Source organism: Motacilla alba, chromosome 3 (genome assembly GCF_015832195.1).
Source record: "Motacilla alba alba isolate MOTALB_02 chromosome 3, Motacilla_alba_V1.0_pri, whole genome shotgun sequence".
In the NCBI taxonomy this organism is placed as follows: Eukaryota; Metazoa; Chordata; class Aves; order Passeriformes; family Motacillidae; genus Motacilla; species Motacilla alba.
The window spans coordinates 103,419,401-103,441,838 of NC_052018.1; positions in this window are offsets into that span (position 1 = coordinate 103,419,401).

A 22,438-nucleotide genomic window follows, 5' to 3' on the forward strand; every position below is an offset into this window, starting at 1 on the left:
AACTCTTACTGTTCAGAGAAATCAGAGGTTCTGTCAAGCAAGCAGCCACATATGCATCTACCTGTTCTAACAGCTAGTGACATTTTATTTCAGAGAAAATAAACCACCTTTCAGATCACCTGGGTCTATATCAAAACATGATTGCTGTCAAATCTGAATCCTGCCTTGGTAAGGTAAGTAGGACCAGAGAAAGGGAGGAAACTCTAGGTTTAGGAACACTTTCTCAGCAGGGTGTGTTTATTGACATTCCTAGAAATACTGGACTGCTTTTAAAGACAGAGCTGCTGACCAGCAAATCTCATGTAATTTCACCTAGCATTGAATACCTGCTTTTAAAGGTGCTACTTTAAGGAATGAGTCACAAGGTAGAAGCTTAGATCATCTGAACAATGTAATTACTGAGAAAGAGCAGATTGAGAGCGCACAGACTACACCGCGCTTTATTTCTGGAGCTGACAAAAGCTGCAATTTGTTATTTAGTTAAACCTGGCAGATTAATGACCTATCAAATTAGGGATGCTGTACACTGCATCAAAGTCACAACCAACTTATTCAGATCCCTTACTTATTAAATCAAATCCATAACAGAGCAAACCACACACACCACTAGGAAAACATGTTCCCTGATCCACCACACTGAGCTGCTAATCAGTATCTTCATCCCAGCCATGGACTTCATTGTGCTGAGCTCATGCAGGACAGCTGGGGCAAGTTCCTTCAATGTAAATATGTTCTCCCTAGAAACATATTCCAGTTATGTGTCATTCCTAAACTAATCTCTGTAAATAAACTGCAGCTCTCATCGGTGGCTACTTGGATCATGAGAATATAGATTATGAAACCCAGCATATCCTCACTTTGTAACCAAACACAACATCACAGCATCTCTGAGGAAGTTGTAAAATATGTTTTGACAGGTTAAGCTCTCTGGTCTCTATAGCACATGTATGTGGAGTTTGATGTCAAAAGATTTTAGGTGAGGTGGAGAAGAATCAATATTTCCATACACAGCCAGCACAGAACCTCATAGCTGTTGTCCTTGAAAGCTGAGCTCTGGAAGAAAAATTTCCAGGATTAAAAAGTTAGGTGCAATATTAATACTGCAGGCTTGGTCTGATTCTTAATTTTTGATTTGGAGTCACAGACAGGCAATTAATTTAAATTAGGTGGTATCAGAAGGGATGCTGCTGTAGCAGATTTCTCATCTGTTAATTTAGAACTAGCAGCAATGGTATCCAGTCAAGTTTATTTTAATTTATAGGCATCTTCAGCCTTCTGCTCAGAAGGAAGATCAAATGTGGAATTGATTAGACTTTTTCAATATTGCTTTCTCTTTTCCTTTTAATTTTGCAGCCTTACTTCCAAATGCCTGACACACAAACACAAACAGGTGAAATGTCTGTCAGAAGCAGTAAAATTCCAAGATTGCTAAAACTGATCAAGACCTTAGAATGCTTGGTGATGGTAGAATTTCTTCCCCTTTATTAATAATCTTTTTATAGTCTATAGTCTATAGTTGGAGATCTTTTTAGTTTGAGCATTTTTTACTATAAATATATTCTCACAGCCAGAAGAATACGTTCCATTATTTGAAATGAACTTGATTTTTTTTTTTTTCAAAATTACATATCTGTTCAGATAATGGGTAACATCAGAGGTAAAAAACAGACAGTGGTATCCCATTTATCTACATTTGATGTAGCAGATGGTAATTTGGATTCTGCATATGAGGTACGTGTCATTAGTTTTGTAGAAAGCCACATCTGTGTCCAAGGGTTTGGTCTACTGCTGAACAAAGTAACCTGCCTCAGCATCCTGCTCAAAAGATTGCTTGTCTTAATTTACTCCAACACCCTCAGCAGACAATAAGAGCCTTATACAAGCAGTCTGGCTCATTAAGAAACTATTTTCTTTCAAATGTTATCTGATTTAATCCTGCCTGTAGAGCAGGTTTAAATATACAACCTTGTCGAGCACTCTGAGTCCCCTTTACTGACCTGGGCCCCTGAGTTGCTCTGCACCCATCTTACCTCTCCTTATATAAAGGAGATGGACTTTGCTAGGACAAAGCTGGGACCCTTCCAGAATTTTAGTGCATGTCTTGTAGAGAAAGAGAGAAATGAGGCTGAAGGAAAGAGGGTCAAACTCTCATCCCCAGTCCTGACTGCAGTTTAGGAGAACTCCAAGACCCCACGTCTTGCTTGCCAGGAAAAAGAGTGACAAAGAGATATTCAGAATAATCTTTTGTCCAGGCTGAACCCCTTTAACAGGAAGATTGACTCAGAAGAAATAGAATTAAACTCTCTCTACCACTGTTATTCTGCCCCAGGCAGCAGAATACCAAAACCCAATCTGGGAATTCCTAATGCTTCCTGTAAAGACAGGTTTGGGTTTTACAGGAAGGCAACAAAGGTACCACAGCAAACTGATATTGTTTTGAGGCACTAATTTTCACTTGTAGTCTTTTGTGATATTTTTGTCTTTACTGGAGAGGAATTTGCCTTGACTCTGCCACTTAAATTGACTAAGATTTATTACATTCTCCCAGCAATTTCTTTAATGCTCCTTCAGAGCATTATGTAAAAATTGAGCAGGCAGAAGAGTCTGCTCCAGAGCTGCACACAAACAGATGTCTGGCAGTATCCTTCCAAGCCCCTATCCCCTGTTGGAAATATCAGAGCTGCAATGTCCACTCCACGAGACTGTCAAAGTCACCTCTCCTCAGCAAGGACAGCAGGACACAACTTTCATGGAGCAGCTCCAGCACTAATAAAATCAACTCCAAATTAGGCTCTTGGGTAGCAAGGCAAACAGCCAAGTGGATACAAGTGTTAGGGAGACCGAATTCTACAGTTATGACCCTCTGTTGGTTTCAGAGGGAGAGATATCACCAACATTTCTATGAGAAGTTTTTTTTTTATATGCAAAGTTAAGAATGTGTTTTACTGAATTCCTTAGAGATGAAGGCAATGTTCTAAAAACCACTAAATTACCTAAAGGACCTAGTATATATATGTATAAAAGGTATCTTACCAACTTAATTATTCCACCTGTTTAAAAAAAACCCCACATATTTTAGAGCAATATTGCATATACTGTCAAAATAACTCACCTGTCCTCCGTGTCAATGCTGGGAAAGATACCTTCCATACAAAAGCATGCATGCAAAGAGAGTTAATAAATAGTCTAATCAGCTCAAAGAGAAAGTGGGCTTCTCTTAAATGACACCTTAGATAAGGAAATCACATGCTTAAAAGTGATCCTGGTGAAGGACCGAAACTACAAATCAAATAAGCAGGAAAGGATTCATTACATTGTTTATTGAAGAGAAAGTTGCTATCAAAGTATCAGGTAGATGATGGAGGTACTCATTCACCAAATATTTGGGGAATATTTCTATATTTCTTCTGTGACTTTTAAACTGGCTTTGGGAATTAAATCTTCATGTGTGTTACTTAGAAGCTCTTTTATAGATCATGCAATTGTTCTGCAGTGGTCTTATTTTATTATGTATATTTTTACACCTGTGTTTATTTTTATGTATTGTACAATTTCAAAAGAATCCTAGGACATAAAAACCCCACACTTGTGGAACTCCCGACTCTTTAGCGTGAATGAGGACAGTAGAACACAGCTCAGAACAAAAAGATAGATAAATAGCTGATATACTGAATTTCACACGAGTTTATAGAGCTCAGTAGGAACAATCCCTGGATGACCCTTCTTTTCAAATTTAACCACTTAGGTCCTTTTTTATTAAAGAAATCTTCTCACAGAATGTGACCTTAAATAGTGATGCCACAAACACTCTAAAACTGTAGAGCTAAGGGAAAGTTTGATCTGAAAGGCAAACCTCTTCATTATACTCTCTGAAATCAATTAAAAAGTAATAAAGAATCCTCCTAGTGCATTCTATACAAATACAGACTAAAGGAAAAAAGAAATTGCAGTGTTCTGGTATTTTAAGACTGCAGTACTAGGTCAGCTAAAATTGAGCAAGTGAATACCCTGGTACAGTTATTCAAAATATATTGTTGCCTTTCCAAGTTATTAAGTGTTAAAAAAAAAATTATCAGACAGTCTTAGAACCACACTAAGCTGCTTTGGGCTATCTCTAGAGACAACTGAAAGATAAATTTTCATATTTTAGCATATGTACACTTGTAAATAAATAATACAGTTACCCTTGTATATGAAAGAGCTCTGTATTTGAACAAAAATAATTTAAAAGCAGATGACTTTTGGGTTCTGAATGTATTTTATTTAATATTGATTTGGTTTTCTAGGGAATGTACACGTTCCGTGGCTTTTTGCATTCAATTTAGCAAATGGTAATTTTGATTCCGTATGTGAGGTGCATGGCATGGTAGGTGAAATGGCTGATAAATAGGGAATTCAACTGAATAGGAAGTACATTTCATTTCACAATTCAATGTCTATTTAAAATATTTTTATTCAAAGGAGTTTTAACATGGCCTGTTGATTTCATCATCAGCTGTCTGTCAAGATACAGTCACACACAGTAAATATTTAATTACAATGTTTGCTTAGTTTTTCTCTATGTATTTTAATGTCTCATGAATTCAATATAATTTTAAATTGGGAGAGAAGTCACTCAGGCTCCATGATTGACTCAGGAGAAACCTGCCGTCAAATTCACAATGGAGTGTGGGGTTCCTGTTACAGAGGTGGGAAATCCACAAGGACATCCTCTCTGCTGCAGCCCACCTTCAGGGGAGGTGACAGATGGCAGCACCTTCCCCCTTTGCTTTGCACCACCACCCCAAAGTGCAATCACACAGCTGATGACAGAACCAAAAGGAAGAAATTTCTTCACAGTTGCTTGAGAGTTTGTGGAGTATCCATCCGTGGGAATACTCGAAAGCCAAAGGAATATGGTCCTGGGCAACTTGTTCTAGATGTGCTTGCTCAAGCAGGGAAATGGGACCAGAGGATCTACACAGATCCCTCCAGATCCCGCCCAGCTCAGCCATTTTGTGTGATCCTGTGCCTTGGTCTGACTCCTAATCTCCTGAACTCAGCCTCTGGTGCCTGCTGGGAAGGATTCTGGGGCAAGGGATGACCCCAAAATCTTCCCATAGCATTCATCACCAAACAACACATCCTCAGTCAGACACAGTCAGAAGAAAAAAAAGGTTCATTTCACTACAAACATCAGCTGCAGGGCTGGGAAGGTTGTCCAGGAGTCACAGGGCTTCAGCTGTGATGGGAAATCAGCAGCTGCACCAGCAGAGTGAGGAAGCACTGATGAACCCACGAAGGCAGGAATTGGAGTGGTTTGGATCCCTCTCTTTGGGGAAAACAGCTGAAGAGGAGCTCTTTGTGGCCCAGCAGAGAGGCTTGGCTGGGCCAAGTTCTTACTGGCTAGAACTTCAGAGAAAGAGAGATTCTTAAAAAAGAGAAAAAATGGTCAAGAATAAGAAGAAAAAAACCATCAGGGCAGAAAACAGCTTTTAAGAGAGATATCTCTGAAGACACATTGGGTCAGAGGCCACAAACATTCCAGGTCTAACAAAAGGACATGGACTAGGAAGGCATCCCTGCACAGGAAGGTCAAGGGGGCACAAGCTGATTTATAAGCCCAGAAGCACTGGAAAACATAACAAAATGCTTGTAAGTAAACAACAGAGAAAGATTAAATGTTTCCTTTAACCTCCTCAAACTACCTTAACACGGTTTCTGAGTGAAATTACCCTGCTCAGAGTGAACCAGGTCACTCCAAGATATTTCATGAGCCAAATCCAAGGTTTCCCAAGTTGTTTTAATAATATAAAAGTGTTTATAGTCTGATGAAACCAGTTTTATCTCTGTACCATAAAAATAAAGCCCACACAATGTTTGAAAGTGCAAAGGCACTGTTTGATGCATATTGCTCTGGGAAACCTGAGAGAAGCCCAGGGGAGAGTGGAAAAGCAGCAGTGATGAGAAGTGCACTCAGTTTTTGTAGTACAGCACACCAAAGTTATTTAAGAAGCCAAGTAAAAGCTGTAGCAAACAAGCCTGGAGGTTATGACAGCAGCCTTAGACCTGGAAAATATGTTTTCCATGAAGCTCCAAGAGCTCCTCCATCATGATTTGGAGGCAAAACAAAACAAAACCCATGAAAAGGAAAAGAAGAAAATGAGCTAAAAAATAAAAATAAAAAGCATGGAGATTTGGTCCTTTCAGTTCAAATGCTATGTTTGTCATGCCTTAGTTCCTTCTACACTATGATTTCAAGGAGAGATAAAGATGAAACACTTCAGTAGGCAATATGAGTACAAATCTGAAAAAAACCTCAGATCTGGGTTTTCAAAGATACCTATGGACAGAACAGCCACATTAAAAAAAAAAAAAAAAAGGTATAAAGTGCTTTCATATCTCCCTTTTAAATTCTTCAGTGCCATATAGGTGATTTTAAAAGTCTTGCTAAAAGCCCAGCTATATCTTTAAGTATTGAAGTACCTTGGAGAACATGGGCCAACATCCCTTAGAATCTTTCTTGTGTTTCTTGCAATTTCTTGTGTTACTGGGTTGGCAATTGTAATCCTTCCTGCACCAAAATAGGGGACCAAAAGCAGAGTTTAAAATAGTAGTATATCCCAGTTGTGGGATTCCATGTAAATAAACAGAACCCTGAAGAAATACTAGTTGTTTTGAAATTTCTACCAGGAAATTAAGTGGACTTAAATGATAGAAGAAATAAAAAAATGTGCATTTAATCCAGTTGTGCTTCATTATGGTAAATTATGCAAGTTGATAGTGGAACTATAAAAATGTATCCCTCCCAAAGGTTTCTCCCCTAAACATCCCCAAATAAGTCCTATACAATCCAAAACTGCTTTTCTCCTGAATCCCCCACAGCCCAGTGATGGGTCTGGAAGCAGCTGTCTGGACGTTATTTGGTCTCCCCCTCCTGCCTTTGTCTCTCTGAGTTCCAGTGTGGGTGTACAGAAGAGTTTTTACCACCAAACCGAGCAGATACCTTGAATAAATATAATGTGAAATGCAATTATGCTTGACAACACAGATACAGAGGTCCAGTAAAGAACATTATGAAGTCACATCGACTTTGGCTGCAAAACTGTTTAATTGTATTTCTTTACTAATTCTCTAAAAATGTCTGCACGGAGAAGTATTTAATTTGTCACAAATAAAAATAGGTGTTGTGTATGTTCACACATGCTCTTTTATTACTCCTGTATCCCAGGGAGGCTTTTTTGTTGCCCTAGTCTGATAGTCACAGCAGAGGCACCCACAAGTTTTCAGATGTTCCCAGGAGGAATTATTCTCTCAGCACACTCAGAACCACAGCAGTCAGGTCATCCCATTTTCAGCACAAGTACTGCTTTTCTATATTTCTAATTAATGAATTTTGCTTTATTGTTCACTCTATCAACTACCTACAATCTAAACCCGCTATCAGATCAATACAAGCCTTTCCAATGTTCATTATTCACCTCTCAGATGCTTTTCCTTCCTTTTTTTTTTTTTCCCTGTCTTCCTTAGTTATATTAAGCACCTTGGAGATGTACTGCAAAAGCCCTTGCATACAACATAATTATTTTCCAAAGTTTATGTTTGAACTCTCTTTTTTTACAGTACTAATTAAAAATACCTGGAGCTGTAAATGCTAGAATAACTTTGAACTTCTGTGTCCCAGTTAGATTACAGACTGTATGATCACAAATACACCTTTCATAAGTGATAACCGTGACATATTTCTGTGGTGGGCCACTCCTTTGGTTTGTATATTGGTCATTATGTTGGTCATTAAAGTTAATTAAAGTTCTCTTCAGCCACATAACACAAACAGTTTAAAGAAGATATAGCATCTTGAGCCCCATAGAAAACATTTATTCTAGAATATATTGCATTGCAGTGAAACTAAAGTTGTATATGTAAAAGTATATACACAATTATATTATAGAAATATAATTTTATTTATATTTTATATATATATAAAGTATATAATATAATCTAAAATTTATACGTATGTAAACCTCTAAACTCAGCAAGAGGTTACACCACATCTCTGAGATGATTAATGGCTTTGGCAAATTTGACATTGGGTTTTGTCACAAGAAAATTGTATGAATATCTTTACTCAGGAGGCACACCAAGTTTAGCCTCATTTATCATAATTACCTTAAGCTATTTCAACATTATAATGAAGGCTAGGGAATCAATTTAATTGTTTATTTATTTTAGAAAAAATATTTTCCATGTGTCATCATGTCTGCTTTGCACTTGACCTTTTAATCAAAACACTCACAGTCATTTCTTTTCACCCCATATTTACTTACTGATTACTTTTGCTCAGGATTTGCATGTTGCCTGAGTGCTGAACAACCAACAGCCAGAAGGGTGATTCATTAGCACGAAACACAATTATTATGCTGTTTCAGGAGATAACTGAAACAAAGTTTCCTCCTGATGCAGGACTGACCTCTTTGCATCTTCCTGAAGCCTGTGAAGCTGCAAGTCATAATCAGAGTGATGGGACAGTTCCCAAGGAACTGAGAAGTGCCTGAGCCCATGTCAGAGAGAAATAATGTTGTAATTGTGCTTTAAAACCTTTCTTCTTTTTTGTGATGGTTGCAGCAATTTAGCTGTATGAAAACTCAAAATCTGACCAGAAAGATGAGCTCCTTTCTTTGGGAAAAAGAAAACCAATCAAATACAGAGCAAGGTATCTGTTCTGAAGCTATATTTGAAAATAATTAATCAGAATGAACACCATTTCAAAAAAAAAAGAAGGACTAGAACACAGAATAAATTTTAGATAAGCTGTACTTCAATACAGAGTGTAAAGTCACCAAAAAAAAAAAAAAAAAAAAAAAAAGCTTTCCAATAAGCACTTTGCAAAAAGAAGTAACTTGCTCCTCTGATATTGCTGATCAGTGTTGCCCTGCAATGCCTCCTTACCAGGACAAACCTGAAAATCAGATTTCTCATTAAGTAAAGATTTTTTCCTCCTGAAGGAGTAGGAAAAAAAAAAAAAAGTATCACTGTACACTTTTTAAAAAGTTCATCCAAAGGAGTATTTCAAAGTCTGGATTGGAAAGAAACATGGTTCAGTATGAGCACAAGTAGTTACAGAAGTACCATAGGCAATGCAGTCTTGCTCTGACTCAATATACATGAAGAATATTGATAGTGGAACTCAATTATGAATGACAGAGAAAAATACTGAAAATTAATCTGAACAAAATGAAGGCTATTGATCAATGTCTACACCCATGAAAAGCCCTTCCCAAAAGAAAAAAAACCCAACCAAAACCCAGCTCAGCATATTTGGGGAGATAATTGAAAGGCAGAACAATAAATCTGCTTTAATAACCACTTGGGTCAAATAGAAATCAGACAACAGAAGTCAGGTAGAAAAGAATCAGTCTAACAAATCCACATTTTTTAAATAGTGGAACTATATAGGACATCCATCCTGCAACACATGGCTCTGAAAAAAAGTGCAGAGTTTGAAGAAGCCATTTCTACACTGTGTAATAAAACAAAAGTTTGAAAATGAAGCAAAGCAATTAAATTCAAAAATTTTAAAAAGTGAAACAGTGTGACTTTCCTCTAAAGGAAACACAGATATATGGTTTCCAGCTTCTGAATAGTACAGTTCAGTAGTATTGCTGGAAGCTTGTTTCTGGGAAATTAATCTATCATCCACTAACAGACATGCTGAACAGAGGAGCTCAGATACAACTTGTCCTGATATTCAGTTGAGAGATGTAGGAGAACAGAGATTTTTACCTGAAAGCTCTTGTAAAGGAATTTTATCTGCACCTTAATTTGAGTGGAAAGTTAAAGTGCATTTTGTGTCTTCAGCCTGAGTAAAAGAATGAAGGATCCATTATTAGACACAGACAAAATAAAATATATCAATAGCCTTTGTCATTATTTATGGTGATCTTTTATTCTTATTTTCACCAAGGTGATCTCATTAATTTTTTTATTATCCTGAATTACTTATAAATGAAAATGCTGAATCAGAAGATTAAACAAACGTTTACATTAATATGAAGCATAGTCCGAAGATACCATCTTAAAGGTATCACTTTGTAAATGCTTTTAAAGGCACTACTGTCAAAGGGTGGAATTTCATTACATTTTAAAATTATTCAAGTACTTTTAATATGGTCAACAGAGCCTTAAGAGGCAAGAATGTAACTTGTAAGTTTACAATAATTATGTCTTAAATGTTGGATAAGTTCTTTAAGCAGTATTTAGCCTTCCTTTTCCATATTCTGAAAAAAATTCAGATTTCAATGTTACTAATATTAAGGGCAAGATTAGTCTTAAATGGATTTGATTGTAGTGATTGGAATGTATCACTTAGTTTACCACTCCCCTAGGAGGTGCAGATCTAACTTTACAAATCAAGATACAGATATTTGCTAAAACGGACCAGAAACCTGGCCTTTATCTAATTCCTCTGCAAAACATGTAGAACAGGTCTCTTCATAATCACCTCAGGAAAATATCATTAGCTCTCCATGTCTTTTTTATTATTTTTTTGTAGTTCCACACCTTAGCACAACTGTTCTCCCATTATCACCTTAAGAGTTCAAGAGGAAAGGATCATTAAGCTATGAGCATTTTCTGCTTCCAAAAAAAAAAAAAAAAAAAAACAAAGTCAAATTCTGCACTAACCATAAAGACAAACAAAAGGAGAACTCTGAAATTACCTTTCATTCTCCTTTATGGGAGAGGGCTGCCTAAATGCAAATGAATCTGCAAATACCTTTACAGATCTCTGGGAAATTTGGTGCTTCCAAAACTAGACCTAATAACCCAATTTCTGTGAAGGGAATGCCATCCTGGGAGAACTGTTTTCAGAGGGCCAATACTGGGGACAGTCTGAGGAAAAAAAGCATTATAAAATATATTGATATTTATAATACAGCAGCATGTCAGTGATAAAAATGTAGGTAGCCCTATAAAATACTCACAGAAATACCCATATCAAATCTCCAAACCACACCAAACTCCCAAGCATTCCACTGAAGATGTGGATTTCCTTCTCCACTCTCCAATCTCCATTCCACAGACAGGTGTCAGACACTGCAGCACTTTGGTATTTCAAAGGAGTGAAAAGGGAGATGAGAGTGAGCTGCCAAAGTGAATTCAAAGGATCAAAAGCAGGAAAAAAGGAGAACGACCTAGATTTGACACACTTCAATTCACTGTGACACTGCCCACTTCCAAACTGTTGCAAGAATAATTTTTGTGAAAACCCATATTGAAACTAATATTCATGTGCTTAAAAAACGTCAGGAACCAAAGAAGACAATTTCTTATTTTTTTGTCTCTTGTGAAAATAACTTTAAACCATTTTTTGCACAAATAATATGTAAATCCTGTACATCAACTTGAAGATGGTGAAAAGGAGTGCAACCAGCTGGTCCCAGTTTCCCCTTTCACCTGACATGAAAAGGGCACATTAGCCATGAGACTTAATCAAATTCTGATTGCAGATGTTCAAATACTGGATATTCTCCTTTCTCTATTCCAGATTAAGAATAAATATCAAAATATGAAATTCATTTGAAAAATGAAACTCATCTGAACTGTTGGTTGTGTCTTTGAAGAGGGCAGCTTTCAGAGGAACAAAACATTCAAAGGCACTGTCTCCATAAATTTAGCATCTCACAGAGACAATGAATGTATGGAGAATTCCTCATGTCAAACTATTTTTTATGGCTGCTCTTTTCGATTGCAGCCAGTAGAGTTGATAAACAGCCAGCACAGAAATCTCCACACTTTTACCACTCCATTTGAGAAGCTATTTGTGCCCAAAATGCAGTCAGTCAGCCTAAACAACTGAAAAAAATGGACTCCTCAGCTCTCCTGTAGCAGCTCGCCTGCTGAGCCACAGAGACCACATCGTTCTTCAGAATTATCCTGGTCCTTTTCTCCTTGTTGAAGCAACAGAATGTGCCCAAGCCACCATGACAAATAATCACTCTCTGTCATAGCTATTCTCCTACCACACACAAACTTTCTCATAACATTGCAGGATGAGACTGCAAAGTGAATGGGCATTTTGGCATTGGAAAGAGTTTTTGACTTTTCCACTGTCCTCCAAATCTTCCCTTCTTATTTTTCATGCTGTTAATTGCCTTGGTTTTGCTTCATGGAAGGGAGGTTCTCTTATATTTAACTCTTTTACCTTTGGGCAACATCCAGTGTAAAAGACTTACCTGGGTTATGTGCTCATTTTGTATAAACATCAGCTGAAATTCCAGGACTTGATTCCAGCCTCACTTCTCCTTGTTTTACAGCACAGCAAAGCAACAGCCTTCATTACTTCTATGGTGGGCCAATAAGATGAAAAAGTTCAAAGCACATCATCCTCTTCATGAGTCCAATTTATTCCTTTGGATTGCTGGGAAACTGATTTTGTTGCAAGCTCATATCTATATACACAGTCTACATGGGATTTTTATTTTTTCCAGAACTAGAACTCTTTCTGGCTGTACTAGTTGTCTTTCCCTCACACTTGCAGAATCAGGCCTTACCTAGTTGGAGTTTATGGCAGATAAGATAAGCCCATTTGGCCAAACGTCCAATCTCATTGTTAGCTCAGGCAGAGATTAGAGTCATACTCTTCACTTTGGGGTGATTCACTTCTCATCAACACTTTCAGTATAAACTCTGTCCTAAAAACTCATTCCAAGATGAAGAAAGATTGGCTTATATGTTCCATACCTCAAAGTCTTTAACAAAAAAAGTTCAAAATGGTTTGATTATTTTTAAGCTGTAAGAAGAAGAAGAAAAACAAAATAAAACCAAAACTCAATTCTCAATGTTGAGCACAAAGTATTTTTTCTCTTTGAGGCTGAAAGTCATTTCACTTAGACTCTGCTTATTAGATTCGCTACAAGTCTTATGTAGGTGGAATGAGACTTGCTGGGGAAAGAAAACCTAAAAATTAGGAAGAGGACACAAAGAGCATGACAGAGTAAAGAGAAAGCTGAACTCATTTTCCTCCACTATAAAAGCTTGATGTACTAATGGTGTGAGATAAAAGTGTCGGACTGATTACTCAGTCTTACTTTTGAGTCTTACTTTTGAGTCTTACTTTTCCTGTGTGCTGAGTCTCTTCTGTGACAAGAATAAGGTGTTTGCATTTCAGACAACCATCCTGAGTGGCATGGATTATATTAATGCCATCACCATTTCGGGTTGAGTTGATTAGCATGCAACCCAGACAAGTGACTTGGTAGACTGCGACCATCACAGCAGGACTTCTGATTCCAGCACTGCTTCCAGAAGGCAGGCAACTTAAAACTATGCAGCCAGTAAAACTTGGCAGACTCTCAATTTCATTCAGGCAGGCTTACTGAAGAACTTTCTAGATCAATATAATCAAAGAGAACTTACATAGGAAGCTCCCTTCCAATTCCAGCCTGCAAGAAAACTACACTTAGAGATACTGGCATTTACTTTAGAGCCTGGTTTGAGACACGTTTCCCTGTTGTTTGCAAGAGATCAAACTGCTAAAGAAAGCAGCCTTTTTACACTTTTGATAGCAACCTTTGCCCAAGCTGCATGGCAGAGCTATGTAAAGCCCTATTGAGGAGACTATATTGACAGAGACCAATTGACAGAGACTGTATTCCCAGTGTAAGGTAAACTCTTGACATGGCTGGCTGGATCATGTTCTTCCTTGGCACTTGACATACCAAAAATACAATAAAATGGAAAAAAATCACTGCACTTTTTATCAGTGATGCCTAGAAAACCTTTCAAGTCAGAGGATGAGATTCCAGCTTCAGCAAACAGCATGTTCTCTGCAATCAAGCTATTAAAGCTGTTGATAAAGAACAAACTTGTAAAAGTTTTTCAGAGATCTTATTAGTTTAGAGGCTGCAGATATAATTCACATTCAAACACATGCAAAACCACAAGGCTTTGAAATTGCCTGAAGTAGCACATTTCTGGATGACAAATGTCCTGTTTGTGGGTGAGAGAGAATTCACAATCATGAGCTCACTGACACCAATTCCTTGGCTACTCCTGCCTGGCCCTTGGACCATTTTCTGCTACAGGAAGTGTCCTAATACCTCATATCTCAGCTTTCCTCTTCCTGCTACCAGAAACTAGTCAGGATTCTTTCTTTTTCATTACTTGTCATGTATTCTCTCTGCATTTCTGCCAACAGCAGGGATGTGCAATGGCCCTAATGAATTTTGCATGTTCACTTGAAAAAGAGCCAACTCTTTTAGCTACTTCATCTCAATACAAGTTGCATTGATTCCCTCACAGGCCAGTGAACATACCACTAAAAAAATCTGACCTAGCAATGTCTTGCAGTATGGATTAGTAGTAAGATAAATTGTGATAAAACCTTACCTTGCTAAGTTTCAAAAGAAAAATAATTAGACTATCCATAAAACAAGCTTCTTTAGCTATAGGAAAAAGAAAAACTCAGTGAAACCAACAGACCTCCAGAAAGAATTGGAAATTTGTCCTCAAAACCTTAAACAGGGCAGGGGAGTGCTATGACATGGCTCCATATGCACATGGGAGTGTCTCCATCTCCAGAAAGTGGGCTGGTATTAATTGCAGGACAGCAAGGAGTTTTAGACGTAAATAAAAATTTAACTTGAAGTTTGTAAAATTTAACTTGAAGTTTGTAAATACTGGTTGTGGGAATACATTTTGTTTTCTTATCTCATTGCTATTTCCAGGAAATTGTTCTTATCTTTACCTTTTTGTGTCCCCAATTCTCCTCTCCACACCACCACAGGGGGAATGGGGTTGTGTGAGTGAGCAGCACATGGGCTGACATGTTTCAGTGGGAACACTAAGTTGGGAAACACCATTCCCAAACCACAATAATTTATTTTACAAGGGTTGAGACTTGTGACAAGATGCTGTTGATGTTCTTAAAAGATCCTGCCTGCCCTGAGCCTGGCTTGACCACTGTGGAGTGGCTCCAGATGTACAGACTCAGGAGAGGAGTTTGCACATTAGGAGGACAGTTGCTTCTTTCCATTTCAGTATAGCTCTTATGAACAATCAAAGTGAAATTATCCCCAGTACTGGTTTCTCAGCTAGTACAGAGGAGAACGAGTGAGAAGTTAACCGTGAGAGGCAGTCAGATGCCTAAGTTTAGGCAACAGAAATAGTGGAGAGGCTGCTCCAGTCCAGCCTGGTTTTGCTGAAACCTCTGCCAAGCATTTCACAATCAGCACACACAGAATAATCATCTACAGAGAAGAACCACTGTGATTCAAATTATTGAAAAAACCCAAACCAACAAAACTGAAGTAATTTTGTGGCTGTTTTTTGTCAAAATGCCAATATGAAAACAGCTTAATCTTCTGAGATAGAACACAGAGCCTTGCACTGACAACACATATTTCACACTTAGGTTTTACATTTTGTAGGTAACAGCATGTAATCCACTGCAGTTTTATTCCACAGCCTTAAAGAATTTCACACACATCAGCTAATTACTCTTGACAAGACTCCTCTGAGGTAAGTGTGAATGTATAATTTGCATTTTATAGGTGAGGGATTTTAGACAGAGGAAAATATTCCTGTCTCACACTTCTGCAAGCCCACTGAAAAATAAATCTCTATTAACTAAGGGAGTTCCAGATTTGACTAAAGCAATCAATGTCAAGGTTCAGTGCTGGACATTTTGTTCTTTTCATTGATGTCTGTGCTCATTCTAAAATATCACAGTATCCTCCTCTGGTTTCTGTATGAAAACTTTCAGTAAGGATCTTCCTTTCCCGAGTAGCTGCTTGAAACCTGACACAATATAAACCCTTGAGGAAACCAGGGCTTTGGGTTAAATATCTTTAAAAGCTGGCAAGCACTTTCCAACTAGGCATGGTTAGAAGTTTTTTGATGGATGTGCCTTCTCTGGGAGAGACACTGCTGAGGGATGAGACATCTCCAGCAGAACTGCTGGCAAGGAGCAGGAGGGAAACCTGGTGGTCGTGGTCCCTCTAGGGTGGCACCAAGCAGCTGGGATGTCTCAATTCCCAGCTGGGGAGTCATAGAATTCCCTGACTAACCCTGTCCCTGACAGCTTCTCACTTAGCAAGCTGCTGGGCTCCACAGACACATCTTTGGCCTTCTTTGCTTCCCACACACTTGTAGCTCCAGGGCAGATTACATAATTGATGAACTACCTGGGAACAAATATAGAGCCATTGCTCAAAGACCCACACTGGGCATTTCACATTGCTTCTCACATAAAACCCCTTCCACTCAAAATTCCTTTACATAAGAATTTTTTTTCTTTAGAGTAAAATATAAATCGTTTCACTCCAATTAAATACTTCACACACACAAACACACACACACACACACACACACACACACACATATATATATATGTATAATACTAAAGGAAAAATTACTGTTTTCATCACCATAGTTCCTGATCTAGAACATTTAAAACTGTGTTTAAGACGGCTAACACTTCAAAGAAATTTGCTTACTTTTTACTGATACTCAAAGTTTGGATCAGGCTTAATTCTAATGCTGAAAGATGAAGAAGTTGGAAAATTTAGGAAAGCAAAAGGGGAAAAAAAATACCTTATTTCACACAGGAAAGTCTCAATTTTGCTTTCTACTGTCAGCAGTCTATGTCCAGCTCATGCATACCTACATCAACATAGCTGAACTTGATAAGGTTTTGTAGATAGAATTTTTCCTATTTGGTCTTATTTCTCTAGAGATTTCTAATCTATCACACCAAAACCATTGCAGCTTCTGTGCTTCCAAGATCATGTTTAAAAAGAAAAAAAAATTCTAAAAAATATTTAAAATATATCTGCCTGGAAAGTAGCAGTAAGCATGAACTTAAGGAAAAACTGAAAGGAACAAGCAGGAAAGATGGGTCAAACAAATGAGATTGCCCCCACTATGTAAAAAAAGCTGAAAAATAGGAGTGGATTTTGAACTTAGTTTATGTGCATTAAGAGAACATAAAATAAATGTGTTTCCTTGCAACCCACAAGTCTCTGCAACTAAACAAAACCACGCAGGTTAAAATGCCACCTTGTGACAGTACCTAAGGGCCTGTAAGTAGTTTATTTCTTTTAGTTTTCATGGAAGGTGGCATGGTTTAGGTAGGCAAAATCTCCCTGATAAATAATTTCTGCAAAATCAAGGCATGTGTAAAGTGTTCACTGTGTGCATTCTCTTTTCTTGCTTGTATTCTGCAAAACATGTGACGAAAGGTTTATTTACTGTGATTTTTCACAGTTCTGAAGTCAAAGTGCAAGTCAGCTGTTGCCTGATTTCTGTTCAGAGATGCAAAGACCTAGAGAAGCCCTTAAATATTAGAGGTCATAAACCCACCTAACACAGGCAGGGCACTTCCACAATTTAATACAATGCATTGAGAAACAATAGACCATAGAGCATGGTCTGTGAGACCATAGAGCAATAGACCATAGAAACAATAGAGCATAGAGCATGTGACACAACATTCAATTTTAGCAGATGTTGTCTTTGCTACGTTCAAGCCTTTTACTGTGCCCTGAGATATTTATGGAAGACTCAGTTCCACAGCAATCCTGGGTGGGAAGTGGCACTTGGATGCGCAGCACCGTAAAAACAGCTCTGCAAGCTGACAAAATCCTGTGGTAAAGACCCACTGGAATAAACATTGTGTGCAGGGAAAAGAAATGTGGTAGATGTCAGTGAAAACTGCAGGAAATGTACTGTCTGCACACAGCATTCCCTGTGGTTAAACCTATCACTCCCACTGGCACATGCTTATTCTCTGGGGGGAAAGCAAAGCATTAGACAGCCAGATCAGAAGAATGAAACAGAGCTTCAAAGTTCTCGAGTAAGATGAGAGCAAAGCAAGCTTTACATGGTTGGTTGGGAATGGATGGAGTAACAGATGTGTTGCGAGCACAGCCTATATGGGAAATCAGGGCCTGGCTCTGAGACCCTGTTATGATCCCATTATAGGGGATGGCTCTGCCCGAATTAAGGTGCAAACAAGACCATCTGCCAAAGTCAATAGCAGGGATTTTGTTTAACAGTAAATAAATGTGAGGGACAGAGATTGAAAGAAATAGAAAAGAGGGGTGTGGAGGAGACAGAAAGAGAAAGATTAAGCAGAAGATAGGTGAGGATCCAGCGGAGTACTGTTGGTCTTTCTTCACCCTGGGCTTCTTGGTGAGGGTTCCGAGGTCATGCAAAACACTTCATTATTTATACATTTTAGCAAACAAAGGAATTAATGCTTATTAGCCACACAGTTCTCCAATTCTATTGGTTAATGAGTGATTCCCTTATTTCTAATGCTAAATATTCCCAGGCGCAGTTTTTCTCTTCTTTTGAGTTGGTAGTCAGCAGCCGCCCCAATGAAATTTTGCTTTCTCCAGTCAGAGCTGATTTCAGCACCTTTGCTGAGCTGGCTTTCCTGATGGCTCACAAATCCTGCATTCTTCACGTCCATCATCAGTGATACGTTCTTGTCCCCCAGATTTATTTACCTCCCCTCAGGCCTGAGACAGTCAGACAGCAGCACCACCTTTATCTTTTCTCAGATGCTTCTTGGGCTTAAGCCCTTATCCTCTCTGGTTCTCTTCATCTGATCCAGTCTAAAGTTGTTCTAGACAGAAGCAAGGCTTGTGGGGGAGCCTCAAGCACATTTCATCTCCTCATGTCTCTGTTTCCATGTGAAGCAAGGCCAGGGCCCATGGGAGTCCTGGGCATGTTCCAAAGGCTTCCTCAATCTCAAAAAGATGGCTCACATGGCAACATTCATCTTCTGGAAAACTGAAAGGACAAGATCAGCACATTTTAAAAGCTGTATTGTATAATGTCACCACTATTAATGTTTATTGTTCTGTTATTTGGAATAGGGCAGTTAATACAAACTCTTCACTGAAAAGAAATACAACATTGTCTTGCTACATTTATATGCTAATAATGATCTTGCATCCCAAAAAAAGTAGAAGGGCAAAAATGGTTCCTTCACCAGGAACCATTTGGGTCTCTTGACTGTCGTTACAGTTTTTGGATGCAAATAGATGTATACAGCTTAAAGCCTTGCTCTGATCTGGTCTCTTATTTCCCAAAGACACACTCAACACTAATGACTACCTGCGTGACACAATGGAACTCATAATTACTTTTCATTTAACAAAAAACTGCAAATGTTAATGAAGAGTTTTGAGTATTTCCCATATCTCAAGATACTACTTCAGGTGTCTTAATCAGCTTTTAAGCCTGCTTAGAGCAATAAAGATAAACCCAAAGACTGGTAGGAATTAGATGCTTTTGGTGACCCCTAATTGTAAAACTTCAAGCAGAACAGCAGGGAAATCAAAATAAAAAACAAAGGAACAGCAGGGAAATCAAAATAAAAAACAAATAAATAAAACCCCATGGAATGATATACTAAATGACAGATGATTATAATGGAGCACACGAGTGACAAATCTAAAGATTACTTATTCAATAGCTCAGAGACAAAAGTACATCAGTAAAGAGGCTTGAAATTTCATTGAGTAAACGGAGACAGAGAGGAAGAAATTATCTAAGATGAGGAAAAGCCAAGATTCATAAAAAAGATGAAGGAGTAAATTAATTTCACTTTAAGATAAAGAATGGTACTATGAAAAAGGCAAAAGAAATGACAGCTGGGAAAGGACACACAGGAAACTCTATGCACAAATTGCAAATTATAAGTTTCAAAAAGTTTTTCTAATTTCCTGACTTCAAGGAGGAAAGGGGGTGAAAAATGTAGGTGGGTTAGAAACTAGAATAAGAATAAAGACACAGTGGTTTAGATGAGCTCAAAACCATTAAAGATTCTGAGAATCCAGTTGAAAATTACTGTAAATTATTACCTTGTGAAATCTCTTAGCTTTGGAAAATTAGTGGTGGTTGTATACGAGCTCTTAGCAATAGTCAAAATATCTTCATCTTGCCAGCCTCATAAGAAATGACAAATAACAAACAGCTGTGAAAGAGTCTTAACTGACTTCTTTTGGAGGATTTGTTCTCAAGGTCAGTCAAGCAAATAAATTGTGGTGATTTACCCTTAAAGCCTAACTTTTTTTTTTTTTCCTTTTGAATTTTGTACAAACAAGTTATTTTGCAAAATGTATTTAAGAGAATTTGATTAGTAACTCTGCTAATTCCAGAGCTGTAGTTTGTGACACTATAAATCTTCATAATTCAGTTATTGAAAATTAAGCATCACTGGCCAATTATATTTGTACACTTAGGATTTTTCTGCTGAAAAGTCCATAATCTTAGAGGAGATTCGGAAGTGCTGTATTCAATTAAAATGGCTTCTCGCCATTTTATGCCTCAGTCATAAAGGCGCCATTATCATCTTTATGCCTCAGTTTCCAATTAGCAAAACAGAAATATCTCCTTTCCTGTTTGTAAGAATACTTTTTTTGTTGCTCAGTGACACATTCCACAGGTTAATTTATAGATAAATGCGTAATTTCTGCCAGCAATCACATTAGAGTCTCTTTGGGTCATAAAATTAAAATAATTTATTATCAAATTCCTTATAGAGGCTGTAAGACAAAGAAAAATAAAGGAGAACCTGGTTGGATGGAAAAGAAAGTGTAGAAATATAACCAACCCTAACTGTGCAGTTGTGCTGTCCTGGTCCTGTTCTGTGTAAGATCAATCTTTAATTAGAGATTTTTAAATGAAATATAAATCCCCATGTTCAATGTATTTAGTCCTCATAAAACCTCTGAGCATAGTGTGGCAAACTGATTTTTCTTGCAAGAAAGAACTGCAAAATGGCTAAAGAACCTAAAAAACCCTTTTAACATTTGTATTCATAAGAGCTGCAGCAGATTACCAGTGGAGCCACTCAGAAAGGCTCCCAAGATCAGTTCAATCTACTATTTTCATTAACAACTTTGTCACAGAACACTGGTGTGGACTCCTTCAGACCTGCTGAGTGCATGAAGCTGAATGGTACCATCAAAAGAGAAGATACCATTCAAAACCCTAAATGACCTTGAAAGCAGAAATAATAAAATGGGTTGAGGCTAACCGACTGCAGGGGTCAATGCTGGCAAAGAACAACTTGGTTTGAGCTGTCTGCTCATACATTTAGGCTGAAAATCAGAAGAACGCTTTAAGCTGTCAGAAGAGCAAGGTTCAGTAACAGCTTTCTGAAATGCTGCCAGAGTGACAGAGGAACAGATTTCTTAGTCTGCTGGTCCTGTGGACTCCTCTTCTCCTGGATTCAGCCTCAAAGCCTGGGAATATTCAAATTTCAAAGCAAAGCTGTATGCTGCTTTCCAAATTGTAGTTTACTGATGGCGTCTTGGTAAAAGCAAGGAGGTGATGATTAAAAAATTGCCAGAATGAGGACCCATAGTTCCTAACTCTGTTTCTTGGTCTTGATGCAAATATGTTGTTCATCCAAGCATGACATGAATCTTCTCTGGGGTATCTTCAAAACAGCAATGAACTCACACTTGAATTTAAAACCACCCCTAGCCTTAACTAATTTCTGCTTCAGTGACCCAAATACAAAGCAGACTTTTAGAGAAAAAGTAGACTGTATTCACTCCTTCAGTATTAAAAAAGTAACCCAAAATTTATTATGTACATAAACCTTCCATGAAAGAATGAATCAAGAAAGAAAAAAAAAAAATCTTTTTATTATATTGCAGTACTGAAAGAGGCTTAGAATAACTGTGAAAATATGGGTAAAGAAACCATGACAGAACAGTCGCATCTAACCTACTCTTTGCACTCAAAATAAAAATGAAAAACATCAGGGGAGGGTAGTTTTATTGGATGATCAAAAGTAAGAAGTTTAGAATATAATCAAATAATGTGTCAGTAAACCTCCACACAAACTCAGGCAGGCTCTCTGTGTATCTGGTATAGTCAGTGAAGGAATATTTCTTCTTTGTTTTCCCTTTGCATGGTTCCCTTACATCAAAACAAAGAAGTAATTCAGAGATGACAATAAGCACTGTGAATTATGTATTGTCAAATATACTCTGTTGCAGAGCATCTTTCTCAATGAATGAAGAAATAAATCCCTAGCAAAGAGGAAAGGAATACAGATTAAATCTGGCTACTTCATTTTAATTGAATTTACTGTATTTTAGTGGCTGTGTATGAAGCAAGCATAGAAAAACGGCAGAGAAGGAAAGAAAAAGAAAGACACTTTTAGATTGTGCAGACAATGGAAGGAGCAGGGATAATATCCTGCTCGCAGTGACAGAAGACTAAAAAGTCTTTGAGCTGAGCTTCAGCCACGTTTTCAGCAAACAATGACTAATGTTTTCTATGACATGAAGACTTTCCTGCTAGACTGAGATGAAGCACATTCAATAAGCAGCGTGCTTCACTTCATTTTCTTGTGACTGAGTTTCCTCAAGTACCCTTAGAGGGTGAAGGAGTTTAATCCTTTAAATGTCCTTGGAAAAGTGCATGAACA